The sequence below is a fragment of the Narcine bancroftii genome, chromosome 5 (genome assembly GCF_036971445.1).
Source record: "Narcine bancroftii isolate sNarBan1 chromosome 5, sNarBan1.hap1, whole genome shotgun sequence".
NCBI lineage: Eukaryota > Metazoa > Chordata > Chondrichthyes > Torpediniformes > Narcinidae > Narcine > Narcine bancroftii.
Genome location: NC_091473.1, coordinates 172,104,982 through 172,126,327, shown reverse-complemented (window position 1 = coordinate 172,126,327; position 21,346 = coordinate 172,104,982). Strand labels below are relative to the sequence as shown.

The 21,346-nt window shown below is 43.5% G+C and overlaps 1 protein-coding gene across 13 annotated transcripts in view; it reads right to left on the bottom strand.

Annotated features, from left to right (window-relative positions):
- Nucleotides 1-7,035, bottom strand: part of ptpdc1a (protein tyrosine phosphatase domain containing 1a) — a 240,005-nt gene extending 232,970 nt beyond the window's left edge. For 11 of the 13 annotated variants that reach the window (XM_069939774.1, XM_069939772.1, XM_069939783.1 and 8 more), the window contains exon 1: nt 6,809-7,035. The gene's annotated coding sequence lies outside the window, so the exon portion shown is untranslated. The remainder of the gene's footprint in view (nt 1-6,808) is intronic. The other 2 variants (XM_069939780.1, XM_069939784.1) reach the window with 1 other exon arrangement.
- Nucleotides 7,036-21,346: the final 14,311 nt, after the last annotated feature.

Sequence of the window (21,346 nt, the reverse complement as noted above, 5' to 3'; positions counted from 1 at the left end):
AGGAGGAAAAACCCAACACCCAACCCCAACCAACCAATTTTCCCCTGCAACCGCTGCAATCGTGTCTGCCTGTCCCGCATCGGACTTGTCAGCCACAAACGAGCCTGCAGCTGACGTGGACTTTTTACCCCCTCCATAAATCTTCGTCCGCGAAGCCAAGCCAAAGAGAAAGCGAAACAAGCCATGTAAAAATAGCATGAGGGAACACTGGATCGAATGGATGGGAGAAAAGGACCATGAACTAACACGAGCAGGAAGAGTAAAACATCCCACCATTACACAGGTGTGTGAGTGGGTGAAGGCTTCTTGGGATCTGTAAGAGCTGGAATTATTGTTAAGGCTTTTATGTGTGGTATTAGTCATGCCCTTGATGGCACTGAGGAGGATGCATTATTTGAAGATTGTGCTCACGCTGGGTTTTTGGGCTTTGACCGTGATGGTGCTGATGAACATTCAGGCAGTGAAGACGATTAAAGTCTTTGTTATTGTGTTCTTGTTTACGATAGTTACTTGTTTTAATGTTCTTTTATTAAAGATTTTCTCTTGTTAATTACAGCATTATTATTAGAACAAGTTTTACCGATGTCCTAGTTGCATGTTCTGTCCAGGTTTTACCTATAAATACACCAAGATTAATTTTTCCTAAAATTTCACACTAAAAATTGGGGGGGGGTGGGGGGCAGATCTTGTATGCCATCAAATATGGTACTTGATTTGGACATTTTTCAGGACAAAATTTCATAGGCTATTTGTTTTTAAAAATTTAAACTAGAACTCTTTTACTGATCAATAATCAAGTTCTTTTAATATTTTCACCAACTTGTCATATCATACTATTATTGCCATTTTACAAGACCTTGTCATACACCTGACACACATACATAAAATATTCAAGCACATTACCATATAACCATATAACCGTTTACAGCACAGAAACAGGCCACATCAGCCCTTCATGGCCGTACCGGTTCACTTGAACAACTCCACTTTCTTTCTTTGGCTTGGCTTCGCGGACGAAGATTTATGGAGGGGGTAAAAAGTCCACGTCAGCTGCAGGCTCGTTTGTGGCTGACAAGTCCGATGCGGGACAGGCAGACACGATTGCAGCGGTTGCAAGGGAAAATTGGTTGGTTGGGGTTGGGTGTTGGGTTTTTCCTCCTTTGCCTTTTGTCAGTGAGGTGGGCTCTGCGGTCTTCTTCAAAGGAGGTTGCTGCCCGCCAAACTGTGAGGCGCCAAGATGCACGGTTTGAGGCGTTATCAGCCCACTGGCGGTGGTCAATGTGGCAGGCACCAAGAGATTTCTTTAGGCAGTCCTTGTACCTTTACTTTGGTGCACCTCTGTCACGGTGGCCAGTGGAGAGCTCGCCAACAAGGTCGGGTCAGATACAGCAATGAGCTCTCTGAACCCTTCTCCATTAACAATGGCGTGAAGCAAGGCTGTGTTCTCGCACCAACCCTCTTTTCAATCTTCTTCAGCATGATGCTGAACCAAGCCATGAAAGACCCCAACAATGAAGACGCTGTTTACATCCGGTACCGCACGGATGGCAGTCTCTTCAATCTGAGGCGCCTGCAAGCTCACACCAAGACACAAGAGAAACTTGTCCGTGAACTACTCTTTGCAGATGATGCCGCTTTAGTTGCCCATTCAGAGCCAGCTCTTCAGCGCTTGACGTCCTGCTTTGCGGAAACTGCCAAAATGTTTGGCCTGGAAGTCAGCCTGAAGAAAACTGAGGTCCTCCATCAGCCAGCTCCCCACCATGACTACCAGCCCCCCCACATCTCCATCGGGCACTCAAAACGGTCAACCAGTTTACCTATCTCGGCTGCACCATTTCATCAGATGCAAGGATCGACAATGAGATAGACAACAGACTCGCCAAGGCAAATAGCGCCTTTGGAAGACTACACAAAAGAGTCTGGAAAAACAACCAACTGAAAAACCTCACAAAGTGTATACAGAGCCGTTGTCATACCCACACTCCTGTTCGGCTCCGAATCATGGGTCCTCTACCGGCACCACCTACGGCTCCTAGAACGCTTCCACCAGCGTTGTCTCCGCTCCATCCTCAACATCCATTGGAGCGCTTTCATCCCTAACGTCGAAGTACTCGAGATGGCAGAGGTCGACAGCATCGAGTCCACGCTGCTGAAGATCCAGCTGCGCTGGGTGGGTCACATCTCCAGAATGGAGGACCATCGCCTTCCCAAGATCGTGTTATATGGCGAGCTCTCCACAACTCCACTAGCACCACCGCAAACTCCTGAGTATTTACTCCGATGCGCTATTCCCCATTTTATGAATGCCGACATGCCATTTGCCTTTTTGAACCTGCATGCTAGCTTTTAGTGACTGATGTTCAAGTACATCTATCTACTACTCAACTATAATGAAATCCTAATGGTTCAGTTCCTGGCTCACCAAATGATAAATGCTGTGGTCCCTCTCAACTCTGCAGGTTCAATGGAAAATTAAGTGTATTAAACTAAAAATCAAATGCATTACCACCAGCATTTTTGTTAAAGACATGCATGCTTGGATTATGGTCTGCCTTCTCATCTGTTATACAATTATCACCAAAAGTGATTAAAACTTATTATAAAGCATTATAAAATAACATTAGTCCAGTCTCCAAAAAGAGTGCCAGAGTCACAAACAAATTCAAAGAATGACAAGTGAAGCTCAGAGGAGTGCAGACAGAGGCCGATAATTTCTCCATGGTGATTTACGTCAATGCTCCAGTTATAGAATTTTTTTTAAGTAAGCATCCATTTCAAAGCATTCTTCGTTTTTATACTTTGGAGAAAGTATCAGTTATTTCTCTCTAATTTTGATTAGACCTAACCAGAATTATGACAACTGTATAGCACAACAAAGATTATAATCATAGGTAAACAAGAAGTCTCCAGATGCTGGGAAACTGGAAATACAAAAAAACTGAACAACTCAAATGGATTGGCAATTATCCATGGAAAGCAACACAGTCAATGTTTCATGTTGACTAACATGGGGAATAGCATGCTGGGCAGGCGCTCAAATAAGAGAGGGGGGGTGAGGAGAAAAGGCTGGCAGGTGATTGGTGAATACAAATGAGAGGGAGAAGAAAAGAAAGGAGCTAAGAGAATCACCTTGCCATTGCACTGGAATAGAGCAAGGGTTCTTGACTGCTCTAAGCACCCCCTTTCTTCCCATCCTTCCTGACCACCTTAACCCTCCCCCTTTCCCAAATCCCCTTTGACCCCCTTCAACCCTCCACCTCCTCTGAACCCCACCACCTTCCTGACCCACTCCAACCCCTGCTAGGTCTTCTCTATCAATTCTGACCTTTCCCTCTGAGATGGAAGGCCTTACTACCTTCATCTCCCTACACCAACACCTCAATGTGATATGATCTGTACCCATCATGATGCCAACCTCTCATTCCTCCATCTCCAAGCTAACTTCTTCAACCGTTTCCCCCAAATGAGGGCCCCTCCTCCTGCCTCAATACCTCTTCCTCCTCTTGAGTACCTCTGCCTGCTCTGGATCTTTTTGTTTTCAACTGCCCCTGAGAGAGCAACCATCTCAGCTTCACCACTCCACTTAGCCACTTCAATCTTCCTCCTTGGAATGCACTGCCCTCTAATTTCTCCACACCAATCTCAACATCACTATCAAACCCACAGACAAGAGCTGCGCTGTTGTAGTCTAGTGCAAGAACTCTCAGACATGACTTATTTATCCCTTGAACAGAACCCCATGAAGCAGCATCAGGGCCACTGTCTCCATTACTGACCTTAACACTTCTGGCAATCTCCTTTCAACAGCCTCAAACCTCATTCCTTTCCTAACTGTGCCATTCTACCTCCTAACCAAGGTAAACTCAACTGGCTCTTTAGACCCATTGTCTCCATATACTCCTGCCCCACCAAACTGGTGTCACACCTGGACTCCATTTTTTCCTCCTTGCTTTAGTCCCTTCCTAGCTCCAGCCAAAAAAACCTCACATGCTCTCCATCACTTTGCCAACTTTCAGTTCCCTAGGCTAAACCACATGAGTTTCACCACAGACATCCAGTCCCTATACACTCCCATAAAGAAAGCCTTGAGGCTCTCTGCTTCTCCCTGAAGAAGAGATCAAAGTATTCTCCCTTCACCACCATCCTCTTTGCCTGGCAAAACATGTACCAGACTTCAATAACTCTCTTGGCTCATCCACATCCTCCAAATCAAAAGGTGGAGCTATGAGTACTCGTATGGGTCCCAGCTGGTTGGATATGTGGAGTAATACTTCAAACCAGAGGCAAAACTCATCAACTCTTGAAGAGCTTGGCAACTTTCACTTTGCTGTCAACTTCCACCAGACCTCAAATTTGTAGAACACTACAGCCCAGTACAGGCCCTTCAGCCCTCGATGTTGTGCCCACCCATAGATTCTTTTTTTAAAAAGGCACCAAACCCTCCCTACCCTGTAACCCTCTATTTTTCTTCCATCTATGTGCCTGTCTCTCAGAGTCTCATAAATGCCCTCAATGTTTCAGCATCCAGGCACCCACAACTGTTCAAAAAAAGTTACTTCTGATGTCTCACCTAAACTTCCCTCCCTTCACTTTGTACACATGTCCTCTAGTGTTTGCTATTCCTGCCCTGGAAAAATGGCACTGACTACCAATCCTATCTATTAAGTCTCCTCTCATCCTTCTACTCAAAGAGAAAAGTCCCAGCTCTGCTAACCTCCCGTCATAAGACTCTAGGCGACATCCTGGTAAATCACCTCTGCACCCTCTCCATAACTTCCACAACCTTCCTGTAATGAGATGACCTTGGTCAATCTCCAGCAAGTCTCTCCCCTTTCTCAGTTCTATTTCTGGAGACAAACTATCCACAGCCATCTTCTAAAACCCGCAGATGCCCATAGTTACCTTGACTACACCAGTTCCCACCCAGTCTTTTTCCCAATTCCTCCATCTCATCTGATCCCAGGATGGTGCTTTGCATTCCAAGACATCGGCAATCTTCTTCAGAAAACAAGGCTTCCCCTCTTGTTATTAATTAACCCCTTACTTGCATTGCCTCCATTTTTTGCACATCTTCCCTGGCCCCTTCCCCCACCAACATTGCAAGGGCGGGGTTCCCTCATTCTTTCCAACCACCCCACCAGCCTCTACACCCAACACATCATTCTCTACAATTTCTGCCATCCTAATCCCACCATCAGACATCTCCCTTCCTCATTTTCTGCAGGGATCACTCTCTCCACAACTCCCTCCCACCAATGCCCCCTCCGCTACTTACCCCGACAAGAAGTTCTATCCTTGCACCAACACTTGCTCCCTTACCAACAATTGGGGCCTGAAGAGTCCTTTCAAGTGAATCAGCACTTCTCCTATTGCATCCTGTGCTTCTGACATGGTTTCCTCTACATCAAGGAGATTGGTTGCAGATGGAGGAAAAGCATTTCGTTGAGCACCTCCGCTCTGTCTGTTGGGAACAGCAGGGACCTCACAAGGGCTAACCACTTAAATTCCACACCCCAATGCTTATGGCATCACGTACTGCCAGGTTGAGGACACTCGCAAGTTGGAGGAACAACACCTTGTACTTCATCTTGGCAATCTCCAACAAGGTGTCATTGATTTCAACATTCTCCTCCCTTTATCCCTCATCCCTCCAGCTCCCCAGTCCATTCTATCGCCTATCAAACTTTTTTTTCTCAGTCCTCTGCCTCTCCCCATCACCTCTCAGCTCCTTTCTCTTCATCCCCCTCACACCTATATCCATCCATCACCGGCAAGCAGGAGCTTCTTTCCTTCCCGCCCCACCCCCCCCCCAACCTTCTTATTCAAAAGTCTCCCCGACTTTCAGTAAAACTGAAGAAGGGCTCAAGCCCAAAACGTCAACTGCTTTGTGTTTCTTTCCGACATGCCGAGTTTCTCCAGCACTTTTGTGAACACACACTGGCAAATATCGCTCTTTGGTACGAGAAAAATTCAAAAGATTTGACTAAAGGCAGAAAGCTAGCATTCTTCTCACTTACTTCCTATTGCATTTGGATAACTTCATCTCCCTTCACCTTGAAGGATTTCCCCACAAAGAACAAGATAGTGCATGTGAGAAAACAATTTATGAAAACAAACAACGCTCCCACTCTGGTTCAATTAGGGAAATTAATTAGCATAAAAATGATTTTTAACCAATACAGCACACAAGCCCATGCCGCCCAATTAATACACCCAATTAACCCGATCACTGTCTTCTCCATTCATGAATTGTTAAAGACACTTTAAGGCATGAAATGTCACAAAAATAAGCTTCCAATTGCCAAGATAAAAACTAAATGTTTTGTTTTACAGATCTGATCAACCTGATAAGCCACTTATATCCACTTCTTTAAAATCAGTTTCAGCTGCATGCCCTGGTAATTATCTCAGGTTAACAGAAACTGAATGTTACTTGGAGTTGAAATACAACACTGAAGTAATGGACCTTTTAACATCGACTAGAAATAGAGATAGGAAACCTGAGGCGTTGCCACTGTAAATATTTCATTAGTAGGTCCAATGCAGCTGTGTTTACAACCATCTATTGTGCCCTTGTGGGTTCCATTTCAAGCCAATAATCATCTCATTCAGAGCCCAAGCAAGTTCCATTCACTATTTGAGGGATAGAAAGATGAAATTCAAACTCATTTGGTCGCACTGAGCTTGAACCACCCCAGATGCATCACCCCAACCAATCAATCAATCAGACCCCTTCTGGAGGGCAAAGCTGAGGCCGTCTCCAACAGGCCAACCCCAACTCAGGCCAGCCTGAGCGGCCTGCACCTACCTCCGCGCTGCAGCCGGCGGCACCGACCATCCGCAGTCCGGGCGGGTGGGCGGCCTCCGTCCCTGCCACCGCTTCTCCGTTAACTCAACCGCCGTGGGGGTTTGAGGGGGGGGGGGAAACACCGCCCGAGCAAGCGCCGCCTCGCTCTTACCGGCTGCGCCGCCGGTGCCGCCGCGACCGGGCGGCCGGGCTGGGTCACGTGACCCGGCGAGGCTGCCCGGGCTGGGAAGTTGTGCGCGACTTGGTGCACCTTCCACCACGGGCAATTTAAATCGACCGGGGAGGGGCGGCTAAATCAGAACGCGGGCTATTTGCACAATACAAGATGCAATGATCACTTGCGGAAGAATTCATCTGTTAGACAAACAGGTCATTAAAATAGCATCTGCGCCCCAGGGAAGATTTACATTTAAGCCCATAATGTCCCAAAACAGAGCAACCATCCTGCTCACAGCAAACCGCCCTCCCATGAAAATCCACGACCGGTGTCTTTGACGATAGCGAATCAGGCCCTAGTTTTAGATTTCATCCGGAACTCACTGCATGAAATAATGCGATACCCCTTTGGGGCTGGTTCAGTTTGCAACAAAAAAAAAAGAACGAGCATGAGGGGGAAAAAAAGTAGAATAGACTCGAATTCGAGGTGAAATTCCACATCCCGAGATGAGGCGTCTCTTCCCGACACGTGTTGGAATCTGGTCCAGCAGCGATATCAATCTCATCTCGGAGCAGCAAGGAGAGAGAAAAGTGCACACTAATAAAACAGTGTCGAAATCCGGTCCAAGTTCAAGTCTCCTCTGAAGTTCACTTATTATTGCTGAAGCCAGGGGGAAAATCTCTAATCTTACTCATCTCTAATATATGCATTATTCAGGGTGATGGTTACAAACGGGGAGATATTCCCTTTACTAACTTGTGCAAGTAATTAACTGGGACCAGAAGAAGATTTGACTCTATGAGATGTGGGCCAAAGGCAGTTGGGCAGCATGGAAAAGTTGGGCTGAAGGGCATTTTTTGGCCTGGAAGTCAGCCTGAAGAAAACTGAGGTCCTCCATCAGCCAGCTCCCCACGATGACTACCACACTAAACTCAAAACAGTCAACCAGTTTACCTATCTCGGCTGCACCATTTCATCGGATGCAAGGATCGACAACGAGATAGACAAGAGACTCGCCAAGGCAAAGAGCACCTTTGGAAGACGACACAAAAAAATCTGGAAAAGCAACCAATTGAAAAACCTCACAAAGATTAGCGTATACAGAGCCGTTGTCATACCCACACTCCTGTTCGGCTCGAATCATGGGTCCTCTACCGGCATCACCTAAGGCTCCTAGAACGCTTCCAGCAGCGTTGTCTCCGCTCCATCCTCAACATTCATTGGAGCGACTTCATCTCCAACATCGAAGTACTCGAGATGGCAGAGGCCGACAGCATCGAATCCACGCTGCTGAAGATCCAACTGCGCTGGGTAGGTCACGTCTCCAGAATGGAGGACCATCGCCTTCTCAAGATCGTGTTATATGCCGAGCTCTCCACTGGCCACCGTGACAGAGGTGCACCAAAGAAGAGGTACAAGGACTGCCTCAAGAAATCTCTTGGTGCCTGCCACATTGACCACCGCCAGTGGGCTGATCTCGCCTCAAACCGTGCATCTTGGCGCCTCACAGTTCGGCGGGCAGCAACCTCCTTGGAAGAAGACCGCAGAGCCCACCTCACTGACAAAAGACAAAGGAGGAAAAACCCAACACCCAACCCCAACCAACCAATTTTCCCTTGCAACCGCTGCAACCGTGTCTGCCTGTCCCGCATCGGACTTGTCAGCCACAAACGAGCCTGCAGCTGACGTGGATATTTACCCCTCCATAAATCTTCAACCGTGAAGCCAAGCCAAAGAAGAAAGAAAAATTATTAAAGGACAAGCTCTCAAATACAGAGATTCTGCGACTAAACACAATTAATTTTCCCTATCATCGATATGAACCAAAACGTTTTCTGATCAAATACAATGAAATGTTTTGTTTTCTCATTTGTCTTCTTTGCGTACTGCATCCAGAGCCATTATCAGCAGTCCTTCAGGAAGAAGAGAATTTGTGATCACAAACTGGAAGCACACGTTAGCGTCTCTCCATAAATGGGGACATTTCCCATTCCTCAAATTCATTGTTGGTCTAAAGATTGCTCAGTATATGTGACTCATTCAGACTAGTTTCAGTCAAAACATAGTTTTAGCCCACTGGATGTTGCAGGCTGGTCAGATTATCGGAAGAAGGCAAGAACATGGTCTCAAATGAAAAGAAAGTATAGCCAAGATAAAGCAAAAACGAGGAATGTTAGTCTCTCTCAATTGTGGACCAAATCATCAGGTAGAAAATACTGTTAATGTTGCTTGTGCACTACAGGACAAGATACTAAAGCATTTGCATGACATGTATGTTTAACTCCCAAATTTGAGTTGAGGAGAAAAAGCAATAATCCAAATGTTCTTATCCAAACACCCACCTTTGAGTATAAATGTAGGATGCCATGCATGGATATTGCAATGAAAATGATGTGCTGAGAGTCTTTCTCAGTGCTGTGAAGTATTTGTCTGGCCCCATTGTCACTGAATGCTTCCTGTGGTAATATGTATCCTCCATTGTATATAGTTATGATTGACTACTGTATATATGGAGCTGGCCTGCCCACTGATGACTCATACCCTATGACTCCTCCCCCGTGGTCATGAGGTGGTCGAGCCACCTCTCCCTTCCCGTCATTCCTATACCTGGATCCGGGCCAGCAAGGTTCTTCTGTACATTAAAGCCTATCATTCCCTCAGCCTAGTCTTTGTGGTTACTGGTAGTGCACTACACTTCCTTTGGTTAAAGCGCGCTGTACTACCTCACTTTGGTGGAAATGTTTGTAAAACTTAGCATAACATTCTTTTTTAAAAGAGTTTATTTTAAATTTTTGACCGTACATAAAGTCAATTATAAAATTAAAAAATACAAGTACAAAAGTAAATCCAGTATTTACTCCATGATAGTTATACCCCAACTCCCCAAACCACACCCAACCAAGAACGAAAAACCCCAAAGAAAAAAAAAGATAGATTTGGAAAGAAAAGCAACAAAAAGGTAAAGAAATTGGAAAGAAAGAAAAAAGAGAGCAGAATGGATTGCTGAAAGGAACCGCACATTCCACGGATCATAAATTCATATTCAATTAATTTTCTTTGTAGAAGATCAAAGCAGGTTTTGAGGATTAGGATGAACATAATTAAAGATTTACATCTGAAAATTGTAAATATAGAGCCAAATTTTTAAAAATATGTCATACTTATTTCTTAAGTTCTAACGAACCACCCCAGACTGTTAAAATTGGAACTCATCTCTCTTCTACCCTTTTACTCAGTTCCGCCTGCTCATAAGGGTGCGTATTGTGCCCCATCCTCTACTCTCTTTATACCCATGATTATGCTTCCACGTATTCTACCAACATCATCATCAAGTTTACGGATAACACAACTGCGGTTGGTCTTGTTTCAAGAGGAACGAGACAGCCTACAGGGACTGACAGCATGATGTTCAGAGAACAATCTCAACAAACTTCTCAAAAGTGAAAGAACTTAAGGAGGAACAGTATAGTTCCAGACCTGTTATACATCAACGTGGACTGTGTGGAAAGGGTCACTGCTTTCAGGTTTCTGGGTACGCACTTTACTAAAGATCTCTCTTGGACTACCAATACAATCACAGTAGTTAAAAAGGCACAGCAACCACTCCATACCCTGAGGATTTTTAAGGAAGTCAAACTGCAGGAGAAACTGCTGGTGTCCTTTTATCGCTGATCCCTCGAGAATGTACTGGCCTACTGCATTCCAATGTGGTTTGCCAGCTGCTTGGCAACAGACAAGGGGGAACTTAAGAGGGTCATCAGTATGCCCAGAAGATTGCCCTCTTTGGAGGATTTATACAGATCTCACTGCCTCAGTAGGGCAGCCAAAATCCTAAAGGAGCCTTATCACCCTGGTCATCACCTGTTTGAACTACCACCCTCCAGTAGATGTTTTAGATCCACTAAATCATGGACGAACAGTTTTTACCCCAGAGATATATATGAACTGAATACTGAACCAAATATTGCATATTGTATTGTTTTATTGTGTTGATGATGACACCCAGCTGACAAATGTAAACAGCTTCAAATACTTGGGGAGCATCATCTTGAATGATGGGTCTCTGGACAAAGAAATTAACTCCAGGATCCGCAAGGCCAGCCAGGCTCTGGGGAGGCTCTGTACCAGAGTGCTCAATCAATACAACATCTGCATCTCCACAAAACTGAAAGTCTACAGCGCTGTGGACATCCCTTCTCTCCTATATGGATGTGAGACCTGGACTCTGTATGGACGTCACATCAAACAACTGGAGAAATTCCACATGCACCTCATCCATTCCATCCTTGGCATCCATTGGAAAGACCTGGAGGTCTTGGGTCGCACAGTCCACCAGCATTGAGTCCCTGATTATTAGATCCCAGATGTGGTGGGTGGGACATGTCATCAGAATGGATGACCACCATATGTCTTGCCAGCTGCTCTATAGTGAACTGAAGACCGGAAGGAGACCTCAAGGTCATCCATGTAAGTACCATAAAGATGCTGTGAAGGAAACCCTACACTACTGTAGCATCCAGGACGGGAAGCTGGGGCTACTGACAGATCCTGTGGGTGAGCCCTGTGTTATGAAGCCTACACCAGTTTTGAAGGCAAGCACGGCCAAAAACTGATGGAAAACCGTGAACAGCGTCACAAAGCAGCAGCCATGGTTACTACAAAAATTGACTTCCAGTGCCCCCATTGTGCAAGACTTTGCGCTTCTAGACTGGGACTGCAGATTCACCTTCATGTCCATAGATGAACTGCACAACAATGTGTCTTCTTCAAACCGAAGGATGACTATCGTTTTTATATTTTATTATTTGATGTATGTGTGCACCCTCGGGATGTGTGCTCAGTTTTGTTGTACTTGCGCAATGACAATAAAGGTTATCTATCTTGAGGAGAATACAATTATGTATTTCTGCATTCCAACATACCATACCTAGATGTGAATCAGACTTTCATGCAACTGCTATGCATTTTCTAGCTATTGCCAACACAATTGTAACAAAACCTGTTTGATGTTTGGATAACTTGAGTGTAGGTCTTATCACTGTAATATTACCCAGTGAAAATAATTCTGGGTTTTGTGGAAATTTAATTTCTGCGATCTACTCCAGGAAATTTCCTAGATCCGACCAATAAGGTCTCACTTTAGAACATAACCAGGTTGAATGCAAAAATGTTTCTACCTCCTTACCACATCTAAAACAACTGTCTAATAAATCTGAATTTAATTTATTTAATTTCTGTGGTGCAAGATGTAATTGATGCAAAAAATTATATTCTACTAATCTATCGTGTTAGTCATACTATTCCAACAAAGTTCAGACCAGGTTTGCTTGTCGATTCTTATACTTAAGATTGATTCCCATCTCTACCTGGACTTATGAACCCCTTATCTGGGGGTTCTCATTTGAAGTGAGAGATACGTTGCTGAAGTAAATTTCTTGGTATTTCCCTTTTGAATCAGTCTCCACATCACCACATTTTGGTAAAAACATTGTTGGGCCCAATTTATCCCTGAGATACACACTTATATGAAAATAGCAGAAGATTGTGCTAAGAATTGTGTACTTTTTTTTCACTGTTCAAATGACATCAATTGTCCCGCCTCATAACAATCTTCAAAATATCTGATTCCTTTATGAGACCAGATTTCAAAAATTAAACAAGGTATAAGCCTATTATGAGTCAGGGGAGTTTTGAGAGATAAGCCTCCCCTTGTTCCAGTATCACTATTTATTTTATACCAGATATTAATTGTTTTAACAGAGGGGTTTCTCTCTCACTAGTTAATATATAAAATCCTCTGCCATTCTCTCTCTTATTTTATCCAATTCTATTTTCACCCATGATGGTTTATCTCCTTCCTCAAAAAAGAAAGTAAGACAACTCATCTGATCCCCTCGCTAATATTTTTTAAAAAGTAAGGAGTTGTAGACCTCCCAGGTTAGTTTTTCTATCTGACATCTTACCTTTCCAAAGACATTTTCTGACATTTATTTAACTCCTGAAAAAAACCTCTGAGATAATGGTATGGGCGGTGTTTGAAAGAGATGTTATACTCTTGGAAATGTATTCATTTTAATATAATTAACTCTTCTCATTACTGTTATAGGAAAGGCTGTCCATCTAGTTAGATCTTCTAACTTTTTGAGTCAAGGTAAATAATTCAATTTTTATTATATGTACATATTCTTAAATATTTTATCCCATATAGGACCCTCTTAAGTTCCCCCTTGTCTGTTGCCTCCCCAGAGCCTGGCTGGCCTTGCTGATCCTGGAGTTAATTTCTTTGTCCAAAGAGAAACCTCTTTGACACTGAGTATAATCTCCTCCTGTAAGAGGCAAAATTTCACTCTTATGCATAAAACAGTCTTGAGTGAAAATTAATGGTGGGTCTTGTCAAATAGTTGAGAGGTTTCCCATCAGCACTCCAATTTCTAATGGAAAACTTCTCCATCATTCAAAAACATCAGGACAATGCATGGTCTTCCCCATTAGATCTTTTATGTTCAGAAGTATTAGCACCATTTTGTAATGTATAGTTGATGGGGAAGACCATGCATTGTGCTGATGTTTTTGAATGATGGAGAAGTTTTCCATTAGAAATTGGAGTGCTGATGGGAAACCTCTGTTACCTATCTCCTCCTAACCTTTGCATTTGCAAAGTCTCAGTGGAAAGCAATATAGTGGTGTTGGTTAAGGTTCATCCTAAAGCAACTTCAAAATGCAGTACTCTGTTCAAAAGACTCATTGCTAGCATGCATATTAAGAAAATCTTTGGACAGAATTTTACTGGTTAATGGCAAAAGTTTCTTGATGAATTATCAGCATTTTTCCTTGTGCATGGAAATAAAGTCTGAATACAAACTTGCTCAAATTCCCTTGCACTTGCACAAGGCAATTCTCCAAATAGATCCCGGGTTAAATATTTGATGTAGCAGCAAAGAAGGAAGGTGAGAATACGATGTCGTATATACTTGTGTAATTGTTGAATTCCATAGACAACTTTTTCAGGCCAAAAAAATGGAGGGGGTCGACTTTTATAGGGGTCAAACTTTTGACCTCATAAGTATCTGTGTCATTCAAGGTGTCAGGAGCACCAGGTGGTAAATCTATGGTCGGGGCATCGGGAGCTCGGGCAGCCAGGGTGTCAGGAATTCGGATGGATGGGCAAACAGGGTGAGGATCTGCGGTTGGGACCTCAGATAGGCAGGCGGCTGGAGTGTCGGGAGTTCAGGTGGGTGGACAGGTGGAGCGCAGCTCACGGTCAGGAGCTCTGATGGCCAGCCAGCTGGGGCGTCAGGAGCTTTGGTGGACAAACAGCAAGGGCAAAGGTCTGTGGCTGGGGCTTTAGGAGCTTGGATGGGAAGGCGGTCACGACCAAAAATAGGGGGAGATGACTATTACACGATATCAACAATTGCATGAGTATATACGGTAAGTTACATTTTGCTATCATGTTTTAATTATTCAACTGCCAGAGGCACTTGGCAGCTTTCCAATAGTTGAATGGATTTGATAGGTAACAAAACTGGGTTCATGGCTTCTCTTTCAATGGCTTTCTCAGCTATGTCATGGGAAGGATTTGTCTAGTCTTCCAAGCTCTTTGCTGTGCGTGCATGCCTGCCCTTTGTGTTTTATGCACTACAACTCCCATATTCCATTGGTACAAGAAACAAACTGCTGGAGCAATTCAGTGGGTCAAACAACATCTGTGGACGCTGAAGGATGGCTAAAAAGACAGTTCAAGACCCTTCATCAAGATTGAGAGTATGGAGGAAAGGTAGCCAGTGAAAAGAGGGAGGGATGTGACAGGGGGTGGCAGGTGTTAGGTGGAAATAGACAGATAAAAATGTAGATGGATCCAAGTGGTGAGAAGGTAGGGAATGAGGATGGAAGGTGATAAATGGAATCAGATAAGGGAAGGGTGAGAAGTGGAAGAGTGGGGGAGGGAAAGTAGAGAGAGAGATAAGAGAGGGGTTTTGGGCAGATGGAAGTTGGAAAGGGAGGAGAAAGGAAATGTAGGCCAAGGGAGAAGAAAGCCAAGTGTTTGGGTGATGAGCAGATGGAACCGGGTAGGGGAGAGTACAAATCTAGAACAATTAGGAGGGGTGGTAAATCTGGGGGGTGGAGGGGGGGGTGGTAAAGATTCAAACTTCAAATTTATAGTCAGAGTGCAATAGTACATACATGACATCTATATGACATCATATACAACCACGGAATTCTTTTTCCCGAAGGCCAGACAGACTTTCTACTTATTGGTAACTGTAAACCGTACTTAAGAAGAACTATGTATGTATACAAAGAGAGAAATGTAAACAAGTTGACTGTGCACATATAGAAAAAAAAATTCAGTAATAAATAATGTGCAATGTAAGAATCCTTAAATAAGTCTCTGATTGAATCTGTTGTTTAGGAGTCTGATGGTTGAAAGATAGCAACTGTTCCTCAACCTGGTGGTGCGAGTCTTGTGCAACCTATACTTCTTTCCAGATGACAGTAGTGAGAACAGGGCATATCCTGGGTGGTGTGGATCCTCTGCTCTTCGAAAGCAACATTCCATGTAGATTTTCTTGATGGTGGGAAGGGTTGCCTATCATGAAGTGGGCTGTATCCATTACATTTTGCAGGCCTTTCCACTCAAGGTAGTGGTGCCCTCATACCAGGCCGTGATGCAGCACTTTCTACTGCACACCTGTAGAAGTTTGCCAAGGTTTTTGACGACATACTGGACCTTCGCTAACTGCTGAGGAAATGGAGATGCTGACATGCTTTCTATATGATGGCATTGGTATGATGGGTCCAGGAAAGGTCCTCTGAAATAGTGAATCTCAGTGCAGAAAGGGAAACGTAGGTGGACAGATAAGAATGGGGAAGGAACACAAAGGTGAGGGTCACCTCAAATTTAAAAAACAAATTGATGTTCATGCTTTTGGTCACTAGGTTGTCCAGGTGTTTTTCTTCTGATTTTCATTTGGTCTGTCTGTTCACTGGAGAAGATCATCAGACAGGTTAATGTGGGAATGAGAAGGGGAATTTAAATCCTCTACAACTGATGTTCAAGATGGCTGTTGTGAAACATCAATGATACCTTTGTTTCCGCAGATGAATGACTGAGTTCCTCCAGCAGTTTGTTTCATTTTGCTCCAGATTCAATCTGTCTCCTTTATACTTGCATAAGCAACTGTGGAGGTAAAACATTGAATCTATTCAAGGCAGAGTGATATAAATAAGGGGGCATGTAGTATCCTCTGCAGACATGACTGTTATCAGAAAGGCTTTCTTGCCCATGCCATTGTTAGGGTTAAGAAAGCTTGCGTGCTACTGAAAGGAAACTTGAAAGAGGGGAAGATCCTAAGTGTGAACAACCCAAAGACAGGATTGTATTCGCAATCAGGCCCTGCTGAAGAAATACAAAGTATAGATGGTGAGAAGTAATGATCTTACTGGCAACCACGACAACTTGCAAGTGAATAACCAAGAAAAATGGGATGAACAAGGGTAATGAAATCATTTTGGTGGCTCAAACTATCATGCAATAATCATCCAGCATAAGCAATAGTAGACTGGATGATGAGTTGACAGAATATCTTTGAGATTGCAGATCAGATATCTCACACATGCTAACTGCAATCACCGCCAATGGTCGTCTCATTGCTGGATTTATATGTTCAAGATGCACATAGCCAATATTGCTGGCCTAATGCATCACAAATTCTAAAAGAGGTAGCATTGGGCTTTGGAAAAGCTAAACTAAATAATGTTTAAATGACTGAAGAATCAATGCCTGCATCTGTGGCGGCATGCCACTAGGCAGCCGAACCAGCCCCGCTTGTAATCCACGCGGCGGGTCAGCCGGCAAAAATGGCGCCGCCGAGGGTTTCAACTCCTCAGCACTGGGCTCAGAAGCCCGCGCCGGGGGAACCATGTGACGCCTGAATGACGTTGGCGCCCCCCCCCCCCCCCCACTCAGTTCTCAGACAGGTCCGGGCTGGGCGTATAAGTCCAGCCTGGCAGCCAGAAATAAACCAGTTTTCTGCTCACTGAGCTCAACCCATCTGGTTGTGTGTTCTTTCAGTAGCAGTGTAGCTGCCACTACAATTGGTGACCCCGACTGGTTCAAACGACTTTGAACCAACATGAGCGAACCTGGGATCAGTGCTATAGCCGTCAAGCTGCCTGATTTCTGGGTTCAGCAGCCGGAGACCTGGTTCGGCCATGCGGAGGCTCAGTTTTACCTCCATCTTACGTCCCCAGTGAGCTGGACTCTGCAGAGTACGTTTTTATTCGGCGGGACCTGCCTGCAGCACCTCTGCAGAGACCTTACGAGGGGCCATACAGGGTTGTCCAGTGTTCAGGGTTTACATTCACGCTGGACAGCGGCGGCAGGCGGAAGCTGTTTACTGTGGACAGGCTGAAGCCAGCTCACCTCAACCCCACCGAACCAGTGATTGTGGCCCAGCCCAAGAAGTGAGGCCGCCCAGCTAAAAAGGACATTGGTGCCAGTTCTGGGGGTGGGGGGAGCTGTGTGGCGGCACGCCACTAGGCAGATGAACTGGCCCCGCTTGTAATCCACGCAGCGGGGTAGCCGGCCAAAATAGCGGCGTTGGGGGTTTCCCCTTCTTCTCAGCACCGGGCTCAGAAACCTGCGCTGTGGGACCACGTGACGCCCAAGTGACGTCAGCGCCACCACCCCCCCCCCCCCCAACTGGCGCAGTTTTCAGCCAGGTGCGGGCTGGGAGTATAAATCCAGCCTGGCAGCCAGCAATAAATCAGTTTTCTGCTCATTGAGCTCAACCCGTCTTGTGTGTTCTTTCAGTAGCAGTGTAGCTGCCGCTACTCATCTACCTTTTCTACATTTTGGCTCAATATGATACAGCCTAGGATTAACAACTATTTTGTATGTAATTCCTTATACACAAGTTACAGGATGTACAGAAATTACATACTTAAATGTTACGTTTGTTCTGCTCTGCTTCACTGGGGCCAAGTTTAAACAGGTGAATTAAGGTTTCAGATCATTGAGAAGACTAATGCTACATCCCTTCTAATGTAATTTCCTTGAAAAATCCATTTTAGAGTTTAGGATTTTGATCAGAGAACCTCCTCAATGCTTTTCTTTTTCTGAGGCTGGAACCATTTCTGTAAAATGGTGACTCACCAATTCTTATTCCCCATTTTATCCTTTACAAAATACTTATGGAATGATCATAAATAAATTACCTTAATGATTGTTTCAGAGCGGCTTGCTGGGCCCTCAGCTGGAAAAGGCTGCTTGAGTGTTTCCAGACAATGTTTACATTTGTTATCTCTTTTATATGAAATTCTGATGTTTGTCAGGCCATTGTGATGATATTTTAGATACTTTTACCCAATTACTAAAGCTTGTGGGATCAATCTCATACTCTGCCATGTGATCAATTCAGACATGTCCGTGTTTACTTTAAAAGCACTATATTGGTGATATGGATCTTACGCTGTGACCAAAACTTATTTGTCCCTTTCATAGGAACCCATACAGCAGTGCATAGTCTAATGGCTTCAGTTTAGATGGACTTGGAATTGATGATACCCTCACTCTCAGAGGCATCTATTTCTTTATGTTTCTGCATTACTCTTTCTCATTGGACATTGGTGGAATGTACTTTTTCCCAAGGAAATAGAAAGCTTTTTCATCTGTTCAAACTGAAACCTAAGTCAAAAGTGCAGTACATTTTGATCCGAGAACTCCTCCTTGCTGATGTTCTCACCAATTGCCTGGACAGACAGTGACACTTCTGTGACTTCTGGACTATTGATCCCATTCTTCCACCACCTTCTTGTACACTATTAGTGTTTTTGTTCACCATTGTATTGTGGGACAAAGGCTGTGTGTTTCTCTCTGCAGCCAGACTCAACAACATGCCAGAGGAAAAACCATCAGACTTTGAAATGTTGGCTCCTTTGTGAGGGACATTTCTCCTGATGAAGTATTGAATACATACATTGGAAAGGCAACTGACAACTTTGACCGATTTTCAAACCCGGCAAGGAAGAATAACAAACTCACCTTCAGGACAAGGATGCCCGCATTCTTAACATATTGCCTGCTGCCTATTAGTGAAATATGGGTTACATGGAGCTGTCAAGAAAGGAATAGCTGCATTATCCATTATTAATGTCCTTTCCCTTACTGTCTGTAGTGTGTTCTTGGCACTTTACGGAAGGAAAAATAAATCCATTATTTAACTCAGAAGCAAAGCTGTCAAGCATCCCTTTAGACTTCAAACTAAGACTTTGCTGGCTCAGGCTTGTACACTAACATATACAGTATGTCCTCAACAACATTTTTGCATGGAAATTAGTCTGAGCCAAATGTACAGCAGGGTAAAAAAAAAGGCAACCTTATAATGCTGCAAAATGCCTTTCTTACTCTCATACTCAATGGCCTGCCCAGTGAAGACAAGCATACTATTTTTTTTACATTCCTATCAACCTGGCCAATTTCAGAAAGCTAGGGATGTGAAACCCCTGATACCTCTGCAGGTAAATGCTGTAAAGGGCCCTGACTTGCAGCAATTTTGTTGAGCACTCAAAAAGAATTTTGGAGATTTCTGTAGAAAGAAAATCTCAATTCAATCTTTTCATTTTTTTCATGCTATGCGACATTTAGGAGTACTTCTTTTAGATCTATGCACGTGCAACCATAATCTCTTCATCAAATCCCAGGCACCTCCCCTCCTCCAACTAATATGTGATGGACCGAAATCATTGTGTGAACCCAAATGGAATCTGAATCTCTATTGGCTGCACTGTGGATGGTCGTTGATCACACAATTCATTCTAAAGATAGCACATTTCACGTTCAAGAGTTGGTATCTCATCAAGTGAAGAATGAAAGAATTTCAGAGAAAATGTCGATTTAGAGAAAACAAAGTCACAGAGTATCTGATGTTAATTGCAATTATTATTTTGCCCTGCCTTAAGTTTGAATTTTAAGAATTCCATAAATATCCATGAATCTGATTTTTAAAAAGAAAATGTTTAAAATACAACAAAAAGAGCATGGACAAAATTATATGGAAAGCATATTTTGAATATGGAAATAATAAATATTCATAGATAAATTATCTATTGCCACAATGACTGCAAATGATTTTCACAAATAATATAATTGTGCCTCAGTTCAATTAATGACATTAATTCTGCAAAAATATTTTGAGGCATTCAAGGAGTCCAAATGTCATTTATAATTTATTGACATGCTGATGTAATTTATTTCTCTAAATATTAGTGTTTTTAAAGAGTTTACAGTGAGATTTTTCAATTATTATCGATAAGCAAATACTTGATATATCCAAGATCATGGAGCTATGAGTTGGACAACACACATTTGATACAATTATTGCACAGTGGTCTCTTTAATTGACAATAGGCCATTGTATAATGGTTTAATGATATACAAAAGATATTTTAATGTAAACTGTGTTTTGTTCTCTGTATCATTATTATGTAGCCCAGAAATGTCATTCCCAAATGAACAACTGTTCGGTACATAGAACATGGAACACTACTACACAGTACAAGCCCTTCAATCAATGATATTGTGCCAATCTATATATATACTTACCAAAAATAGCGAAATCCTCTCTACCTCATCATTTTTATTTAATCCATGTGCCTGTCTAAGAATCTCTTATATACCCCCATTGTTTCAGCCTCCATCACCACCCCTGATAATGCATTCCAGCCACCCACACAAGTCTCTGTGTAAAGAGCTTACCCTTGATGTCACCCCTAAACCTTCCACCCTTCACTTTGTACAGAAGCCATCTGCTGTTTGCTACTCCTGCCCTGGGGATAAAAGTGCTGGCTGTCTACCTTATCTAGATTATCTTGTCACCTCTCATCCTTCTTCGCTCCAATGAGAAAGCCTAGTTATGCTAACCTTGTCTCATAAAACATATTTTCCAATCCGGGCAGCATGCTGGTAAATCTCGTCTGCACCCTCTCCATAGATTCCACATCTTTCCTGTAATGGAAGTGACCAGAACTGAACAAAATATTCTAAATGTGCTCTCACCAGAGATTTTTAGAGCTACAACATCTCCTCATGACTCCTGAACTCAGTCCCTAAACTAATGGAGCCCAGCATACCATAGAGCTTCTTAATCTGCACAGCAAACTTGAGAGATTTATGCATTTGGACCCTAAAATTCCTCTGTTCTTTCATACTGTTAAATATCTGACCATTAACCATGTAATCTGCCTTCAGTTTTGACCTTCCAAAATGCATCACCTCACACTTACCTGGATTGAACTCCATCTGCCACTTTTCCACCCAACTTTGCAACATGTCAATATCCTTTTGTAACCTACAACAACCTTACCCTCTATCCACAACT